At 40.9% G+C, this 8043-nt stretch overlaps 1 long non-coding RNA gene and 3 other non-coding genes across 4 annotated transcripts; all 4 read right to left on the bottom strand.

Annotated features, from left to right (window-relative positions):
• Positions 1–303: 303 nt before the first annotated feature.
• Positions 304–7060, bottom strand: LOC102378226. Its single transcript, XR_324261.2, has 7 exons — positions 6934–7060; positions 6351–6429; positions 5081–5163; positions 3821–3971; positions 2624–2651; positions 1619–1660; positions 304–949 (listed from the first exon to the last, which is right to left on the bottom strand). It is a non-coding gene; the product is annotated as an uncharacterized LOC102378226 (long non-coding RNA).
• On the bottom strand, positions 1151–1222 carry LOC112550850. Its single transcript, XR_003094901.1, has one exon. It is a non-coding gene; the product is annotated as a small nucleolar RNA SNORD50 (small nucleolar RNA).
• On the bottom strand, positions 2495–2564 carry LOC112550849. Its single transcript, XR_003094900.1, has one exon. It is a non-coding gene; the product is annotated as a small nucleolar RNA SNORD50 (small nucleolar RNA).
• Positions 3402–3471, bottom strand: LOC112550851. The gene has a single exon (XR_003094902.1). It is a non-coding gene; the product is annotated as a small nucleolar RNA SNORD50 (small nucleolar RNA).
• Positions 7061–8043: the final 983 nt, after the last annotated feature.

Here is an 8043-nt window from a genome sequence, read left to right as displayed (position 1 = left end):
CAGCATCGCTAGGGGTAGAGGTTCCACAATAGGGTAGGGGGACCAAGCAATATTGGTCTTCTCATTCTATTTAGACAGTAGTGCACAAAACCCTACTTCTTCTTTCCCCATTACTGTATACAGAATGTCATACCCATACTCTGGTCTCAAATTTTCTGTTTAACCCCAACTCCTCCCATGAGTTTCAAATTTTGCTTTGTTACAAACATTCAATATTTTTTACTTTCATTGATTTGAAACCAGCACCTCATCTACTTCCTCTTTCACCTCATAGGAAATGCTATGCTCAAAAAGGGAGAAGCCTCATTTTGAAGACCTTTATTAATTTGTACACTTAATTTCTGCATGAAGTGATTGTGATTTCTGTCACTGATCATTAATAATCAAAAACTTTTTCAGTATCAGCAAATGTGTACCCACCTCAAGATGCAGCCGACACGCTAGGAAGCATCTTGATATAGAGAATTGCATACTGTCTTTAATATACTCTTTATCATGAGAGCAAACTTCCCTAGACAGAAAGCTCTATTTCAGTTGTTTTGAAATACTTTTTAAATTTTCCTGTAATCACACTAATCTCCTGAATGAACGTCTGAAAACAGGAGTGATTTCAAGCCTGACTGATATAGAAAAACAGATTTTATTTTTCTGATTTCACATGTAGTTTATAGGACAAATTTTCATTAGAAGTTAGCGTTCCACAAGGTTGTTCATTTTGAACTGACAGAGAATGATAGGTTCCAATGCACAGGATGCTTCAAAAAAAGTAAAACATTTCCAATAGCTATTTTGGAAGCAGAAACTTAGTTATGGGCTTTTTGTTTGCTTTTTTTAACCTTGATCTCCATGTTCAAGTAACAGAAAGATTTCTCTTCAGGTGTTACATTTCTTTCCAGTCACATCATCCACATTTGTCAGGTGATGTTGATACAAATGTTCCAACTCATCACTGGAAAAAGGAAAGAAAGATCTAAAGGATGGCTCAATTGAAATGAGAAACTAAGTCCATAAAAAAAAAAAAAAAAAAAAAAACCCAAAAACTAATTACAGAAAATTTTACATTGTGTCTAAAACAATCAAGATACACCATTAGAAAACACGTTTTTATACTCAAAGAGCTGATGGACTAATTTATACAATACTCTCCCTCATCTCAGAAGCCAGATCCATATTGAGTTTTTTCAACAATAAATTCAGGTTCGGGATAGCATCATCACAGATGAGACTGAGTAAGAATAATGTAAACTGAATCACATGTGGTATTGTGTATAGGTTCACCATTTTGTAAACTTAAGTTTAAATAAATTATACCGTGAACAGTATGTCATAGGATAGAGCATATAGGAAGTAGTGAGTCACAGAGCCATTCTAAAGAGGCTCCTGTAGATTAGAAAAGAACACCTGATTAATTCCAAGGCTAAGTATGGTTAGTGACATGCATTGCCTTGGAAAGAAAGGAATGTTCTTAATTCAGGACAAAACAGAAGAGTTATCCTACCAAGTTAAAGCTGCGCTAAAGTAGGTAACTTGTTAGCAAAAGCTAGAAATCCAGAACTGTAAAACAGAACCATACTATTTTTCAGTAAGAGGTGATGCATTTATTTTTTTAATTACGTACCTGAATAAAAGCTTCTTCCCCTCTACTTTTTTGGCTATTTCACTGTTAAAGAAAATAGCATTAATGAACAAACAAGAATTTAAAAAAATTTCTTCTTAAGCACACAAGTGTTCTAACACTTATTCAGTTCTAATTAAGAATAATGTTTCATAGTTACATTAAAACAGATTCAGTAATCTGAAAACTTATGAAGTTGAAAATTTAACGTGACCAGAAGTTTGCCTTAATATTCTGAACTATCACTTCCTTCCCTTGCTCACATATAGTTTATTTGTTTTTTTTTGGTATACTGTAATTGGGTAATTGGCCATTTAACAGGGCACATGAATGAAACACAAGATGAAGAGATTCCTGCTTCCCTATCCTTCTGAACTCAGAAATGCAGATGCTACCCAAAAGAAAAATTAATCTTACTTGCATTAAAAAAAAACCCAACCAAAAAACCCAACGTGAGTAGGTCAAACTAGCAGGTATTACTAAATTAGAAACTTGCATCCAGGCTGCTTTTAATACATTATACAGGTACCTAAACCACTTAACCTTTATTACTGCAACAAAAAGGGAAAATAGGACCAAAGATTTCAGGTGGATTATCAATTTAGCTAGGAAGTCACACATGACTGATGAAACACTATACTCTATTAAAAGCAAAGAAAAATGGACAATATAGACACTAGTACCATTTAGTACAAATAAGCCAGGCAACACTCCATGTGTCACCTGCATAAGAATTAGCATAAATTGTTAAGCGTAGTAAATTGGCAAGAGTAAACTGGTTACAATTTTCACAGTAAAGTCATATGACTACTACCAAGAATTCACCCTTTAAATCTGAAATGCATTCAGCATTTGTAAGACATGAATTCTGGATGTCTAATCTCAGAAGCCAGATCCGTATAAGATTTTTCATCAAGAAATCAGGTTCGGGATAGTTTCATCACAGATCAGACATATGTCACCCCCCTACCAACCTTCATAATTATCGAGACTTACTACAATACGTACCTTCAGTACAATGAGCCATTGAACATTTCTAGAACGAGAAGTTGCACAAAATTTCAGTAAAAATGACAGTACCAAAGCCTAGCATATTCATTTACATTTTTAAAACTTTGTTCAGAAGCATCTTATTTCCACTATAACTATCATTAAATACAAAGGCAGAATCTTGCCTGAGTAATGAAGTAAAGGTTTCTTATTCCCTTCCCTATCAAGAATGAAAGGGGGGGGAAAAAATGCATCTAGTACTGCACACAGGAAGCTAGTGTGCTGAATGGGTACTATATGTTAGACGTCAAAATTTATTACCCATAGGTTTGTCTACACATCACCCACCACTCAGCATCATTAATCCTAATTAACTAAATACGTATTAGTTAAACATCACATTAAAACCCAGTGTAGACTCTCATTCAGAAATGAAGATCTTATTTCAGTCTCTCAACTTGGCCCTCCCCCCCACCGCCTTCAGTTAAGTACAATTTACTGTCCTGAGTTCTCTCATATTAGGAAAACATGCTGCTGCACTCCTGGAAGCGAACCAAAATATGAATGCCAACAAACGGTTCTGGGACATATTACAAAACGTATTATGGGACTCTCAAGGTTGTTGTCTCAGAGAGAGAGAGAGAGAGAGAGAGAGAGAGAGAGAGAGAGAGAGAGAGGGGGGAATGTTTACAGTCTATATTCATATAGTCTTGTTCTTACACTGCACAGAACAATGGTGTCACCAGGTTAACCCTTATGCCATAAGGCAACTTTTAAAAGAAAGAGAGGTGGTCTGATCTCAGAAGCCAGATCCGCAATAAGTTTTTCATCAGCAAATCAGGTTCGGGATAGTTTCCTCACTGACAGACCACTTTAAAACAATTTCTACAATTATACCTCAAAGAGAAATACAAGGAAACAAATCCATTGCAATACAATTTCTATAATGGTTGAGATTGCTACTCAAAATAGCTATATTATGTGCATTCTTCTCTTTAGTACCTTGGGAGCACTTACTTGAATAAACTAAGTCAGCACCATGACCACAAATCACATATACTTTTATAAAGGTAAGAAAGGATTGGGGAGAAAAAAAAAAAGTGCTTTGTATTAGATGAAAAAGTTTAGCTTCCATACACAGCTACAACCTACACCTCTGCAGCTTCTAAACATGCATTCTCTGCTCCAAAACTTATGCCCTACATTTTATATTACCTGAACAGCGCCATTTGTTCTTGGGAGATGAGCATACTGTAACTGTCAAATTATCCATCATTTTAAAGTTAAGTTGTACTGGAGTGGCTGGTATTTCTCCCAGTGTTGCTGGTGTTCACTCTCATTATATGCTGGATGCTCCTAAGTCACACTAGAAATAAGGCAACCACTTAAAATCTGCTACCAATATTGCATATTCTTAATTTTAGAAGTGACCTAATTTCATTTATCTAGGCTATTACTTTTATAGGTATTTTATATAAGCTAAAAGTGTTGATACACAACCATTACTTACAGTCCACCTCTGATGTTTTCTGGAAGGGGTGGGGTAAGGGGTGAAATAGCTTACACACCTATTAAAACCCAGAGAAACCCAACTCAGTACCAATTTTTCACTCTTAGGGTCACATAGGTAACGTGTCAGGGGCCTGAGGAACATGATTAGCAAGTATATTTTAATAAAACATGAGCAACTGTCTGCCTATTCTCTTCGTTTAAAATCCCAAAAACAGTTTTTTGCTGCATGAAGTCTGATCTCATCCTTAAGGCCTTTTATTAAGTTAGTTTATCTTGCTAAATGACAGACAGCTTGTACTATTTTATAGTCTAGTATGAATATTCAAAACATTTTGTTACCATCTCCCAAAGCACTGACTTAAACCATACAACATACCTCTCCCCCAAGTCCTCCAAACTCTTGACCATTTTAGATTTACAGTAGAGGCTTAACTGGCCAGAGACTCTGGCCCTGGAGGCTCTAGCAGTGGGAGCAAGCAAGTGTAACAGCTAAAGGTTGCTGCTACTGAGGAGAAATACCACCTTTTTTGCTGCAGATGCCCATGTTAAGCAGGCAAAAACACTTCTGGTTTCAGTGGCAGAAAACTGCAAACAGAAGAATCCAGCTGCTGCTGGACAAAACTGCATTCCTCCCAAGATCCTCCACTAAACTGACAGGCTCCTGCATTACAAGTGCTTCATGCAGAGGGAACAGTGGATGGGAGGATAAGGGCCCCTCCAGCTATGCTGCAGTGCCCCCATCTCCCTCAGGCAGCACCTGGGGCTCATTCACAGTTCAGCTACCCATCCTTATGCTACCGGATTTACAATACAGAAAAATGTAACAGGGCTGAAAGCAAAAAAAAAGAATTATACCCCTTTAAATGGATACACATCAGTAACAGATCAATCAATACCTAAATCTGATAAATCATGTATTCTATTTTTATCTATCTACATTTCAGTGAATCACTCATAACATACTTCTCAATTTTTTGTATTTAGGACCACCCACAATAACACAAATATTCTTCTAAATTTGTTGATGTTCTCATGAAGGTCTGGACCTAAAATTGAGAGAGGAAAAAAAAAGTGATGCAGTCCACCAAACAGCAATACTTCATTCATATATCGCAAACAACACAAACTTTAAATTCAGGTTATATAGTCTGAGAACACTTTATACTGTCCCAGCTGTGGTTTAACAATCATGTACCACCATTAAGACATGTTTCTTGCCCCTGGGAATTTAAAGTACATGTCATGACAAAGCTTCAGCTGATGCATCAGAGAGAGGAAGAAAAAAACCCCAAAACTTTAGCAGGCTTTTTAACATAAATTATGAGCTGTAAATTGCCCAACAGATTTCCTTTTCTCACTCGGAATGAAAAATAGATTACTTTGAGATGAGATTCAAACAATTCTCAGAGTGAAACTGCATAAACACGTGTTTCTAATTTCCAAAGGCCACTTTACTATTACGGATTAGCCCCACACCCTCTGAGTGCCACTCCTGGTGCTTCCCCTTTCCCAATCTCCTGCTTATCTTTCTGTGCCCTGCACCAAGATCCTGCAGTCTTCTGCATCCAGGTCCTTGCCCTATCTGCCACTGTTGCCTGTTCCCTTCCCAATTAGCAGTGCTGCAATGGAGGCTGCCCATGCCACGTGGCACCCATGTTACTGACCAGTCAACCCTGTATTATGTAACAATAGGGGACTTTTTTTTAAAAAAAACAAAAAACAAATCAGACTTATGCCCCAAGTCTACAAACATGCACATCTATATGCGACTCACCATGATCAGCCACAAACTTATGTCTGAGATTCCTTTATGACTACTCAAAGGTGGTCAGCTGTGTTTGAAGCCAAAGCTGCTAAACCACTAGCCCCACAAGGTATACCAAGGCTAAAGCCATCTAAGTAGATGTCTCAGGAAAGTTATGTAGTTAATCAAACAGTAACAGCAAAAGTGACTGTAAACAACAGATATTTGCTTGTCTGCAGTAGATGCCAAATAGAAACAGCAAAGGTAGGGAATTGTTTAACAACTGGAAAATGACCATGTGGTACAAATCCATTAAATGCAGTTTACTGTTTTTGTCTCCTTTCACACCCAACCCAATTCTCCCTCTAGCACCTACCCTGAGAGGATAGTTTCAAATAGATAATCCGAAGACTTCTCTACACAAAACATTCAACAAAACTAGGTAACTTTGGGGCATTCAAACCAACTAAAAACTTCTTAGACCCATACCTGAGCATTTCTGCGCAGCAGCCAGCAGATCACTGTAAGCTTTATCTGCATAGTTTCTAGAATAAGTTTGTCTTTATTCCTAGAATAAAGAAAATAAGCAGCAAGTCCTTGAGATAAGGAACAAGAGTCATTGAGAAGTTGCACATGCTTCAGACCCTTCCAGGAAGGTGGAGCTGCAACATGACTCCCACCAGGGCGCCCACGCGGACGTCCCTGGTAAAGCAACCGCCGGATCTGACAAGGGCAGGCAGCAATCCCCATATTAAATATCCTGGTTGGGAGCCAAGACGCCAGTCCCAGGATGTCGCGAGATGATCGCAGCCAGCGGCGCCAGGAAGGTGACGAGCCGCTTGCCCCAGCATGCTCCTCGCGGCCCGATCGCCACTCCCAGCATGCGCTGCGCGCCCCGCGGGGCATGCCGGAAGCTGCAGTCCGCGCTGTCTTTACACCCGAGGCCGCTGAGGCGAAGCGCAGGCCGGCCGGCCAGCCGGCCGCCCCATGGAGGGGGAGGGCGGGGGAAGACCGCCTCTCAGGGGCTGCCCCAGGGTCAGGGAGAGCGCAGCGTGGCGCGACATAAACTCACCGCTACCTCCGCTCCGCAAGGAGGAAAAGGACGAGCTTAGCCTCTCGGTGGATTTATATAGAAGCGACGGGACGAGATCGAGGCTGGCCCCGCCCCCGCCCCTCAGCTGCACAGCTCATTGGCGAGAGCGCGCAGGAGCGGGGCGGGGTGCGGCTCGCCTCCACCTCAGAGGAAACATGGCGGAGGCGGGCCGCGGGACTGGGGTGGAGCGAAACGAGTTATCCCAGGCAAAGTCATCACCTTTGCCTTCAAACGCTTGCCTGACTTCGCCTCAGCACCACGGTTGGGGCAGCACAAGATGGTGCAGTCCTTGTCTCTCGTGGAGCAGGACCCGGTGGCCGTCTTCTCTTTCTTGCCTCTTGCGCCCAGCAAACTGCTTGCACACTGCTCTCCCTCCTGTGGCCTTGGGAGGAAGCTGCTCAGTAACGAGGCAGACAGGTTCTTTGGGTGAATCTGATCTCTTTTATTAGACCAACCTAAGTAGTTGGAAAACAATTATTAAGCAGTCTTTCATCAGGCTAAGGAAGTTTGAGCAGTTGGTGTGTGCTCTTCCTGGATGGAATGAAAAGTGAAGAAGCCAGCGGCTGGGCTGGTATGCATACAAGACAGGTAGTCAGTGAAAATGTAGATTGAGGAGTCAGTGGGTGAGAGACAGGCTGGAGGGGCAGGGAAAGAAAGAGTAGGGGGATGAATAGTGGAGAGATACCTGGGGAATCAGATGTCAGGCAGGTTATGTGTCATAAAACCAGCAGATAAAGGAGGAGCCATAGTCATCCTAAACCGTGAAGACTACATAAAGGAAGCCAACAGACAGCTCTCTGACCCCACCTACTACAAAGACCTACAAGAAGATCCTACTCCCCGTTTCACCATGAAACTCAACAATACCATCAAATTATTTCCATCAAGACTACAAGAAAAACTACAGACCTTGATCCCCCCGTTACCTAACCCGGGGACTTTTTGCATGCTCCCTAAAATCCACAAACAAGGGAACCCTGGCAGACCTATCATATCCAACCATGGGACCCTAACTGAGGAAATACCAGGTTTCGTTGAATCAATCCTAAAACCGCTCATCACCCACAGAGCAAGTTTTGTACAAGACAC

The sequence above is a fragment of the Alligator sinensis genome, unplaced genomic scaffold, assembly GCF_000455745.1.
Source record: "Alligator sinensis unplaced genomic scaffold, ASM45574v1 scaffold55_1, whole genome shotgun sequence".
NCBI lineage: Eukaryota > Metazoa > Chordata > Crocodylia > Alligatoridae > Alligator > Alligator sinensis.
Note: the sequence above shows the minus strand (reverse complement) of the source record. Positions and strands in the feature narration are given on the sequence as shown.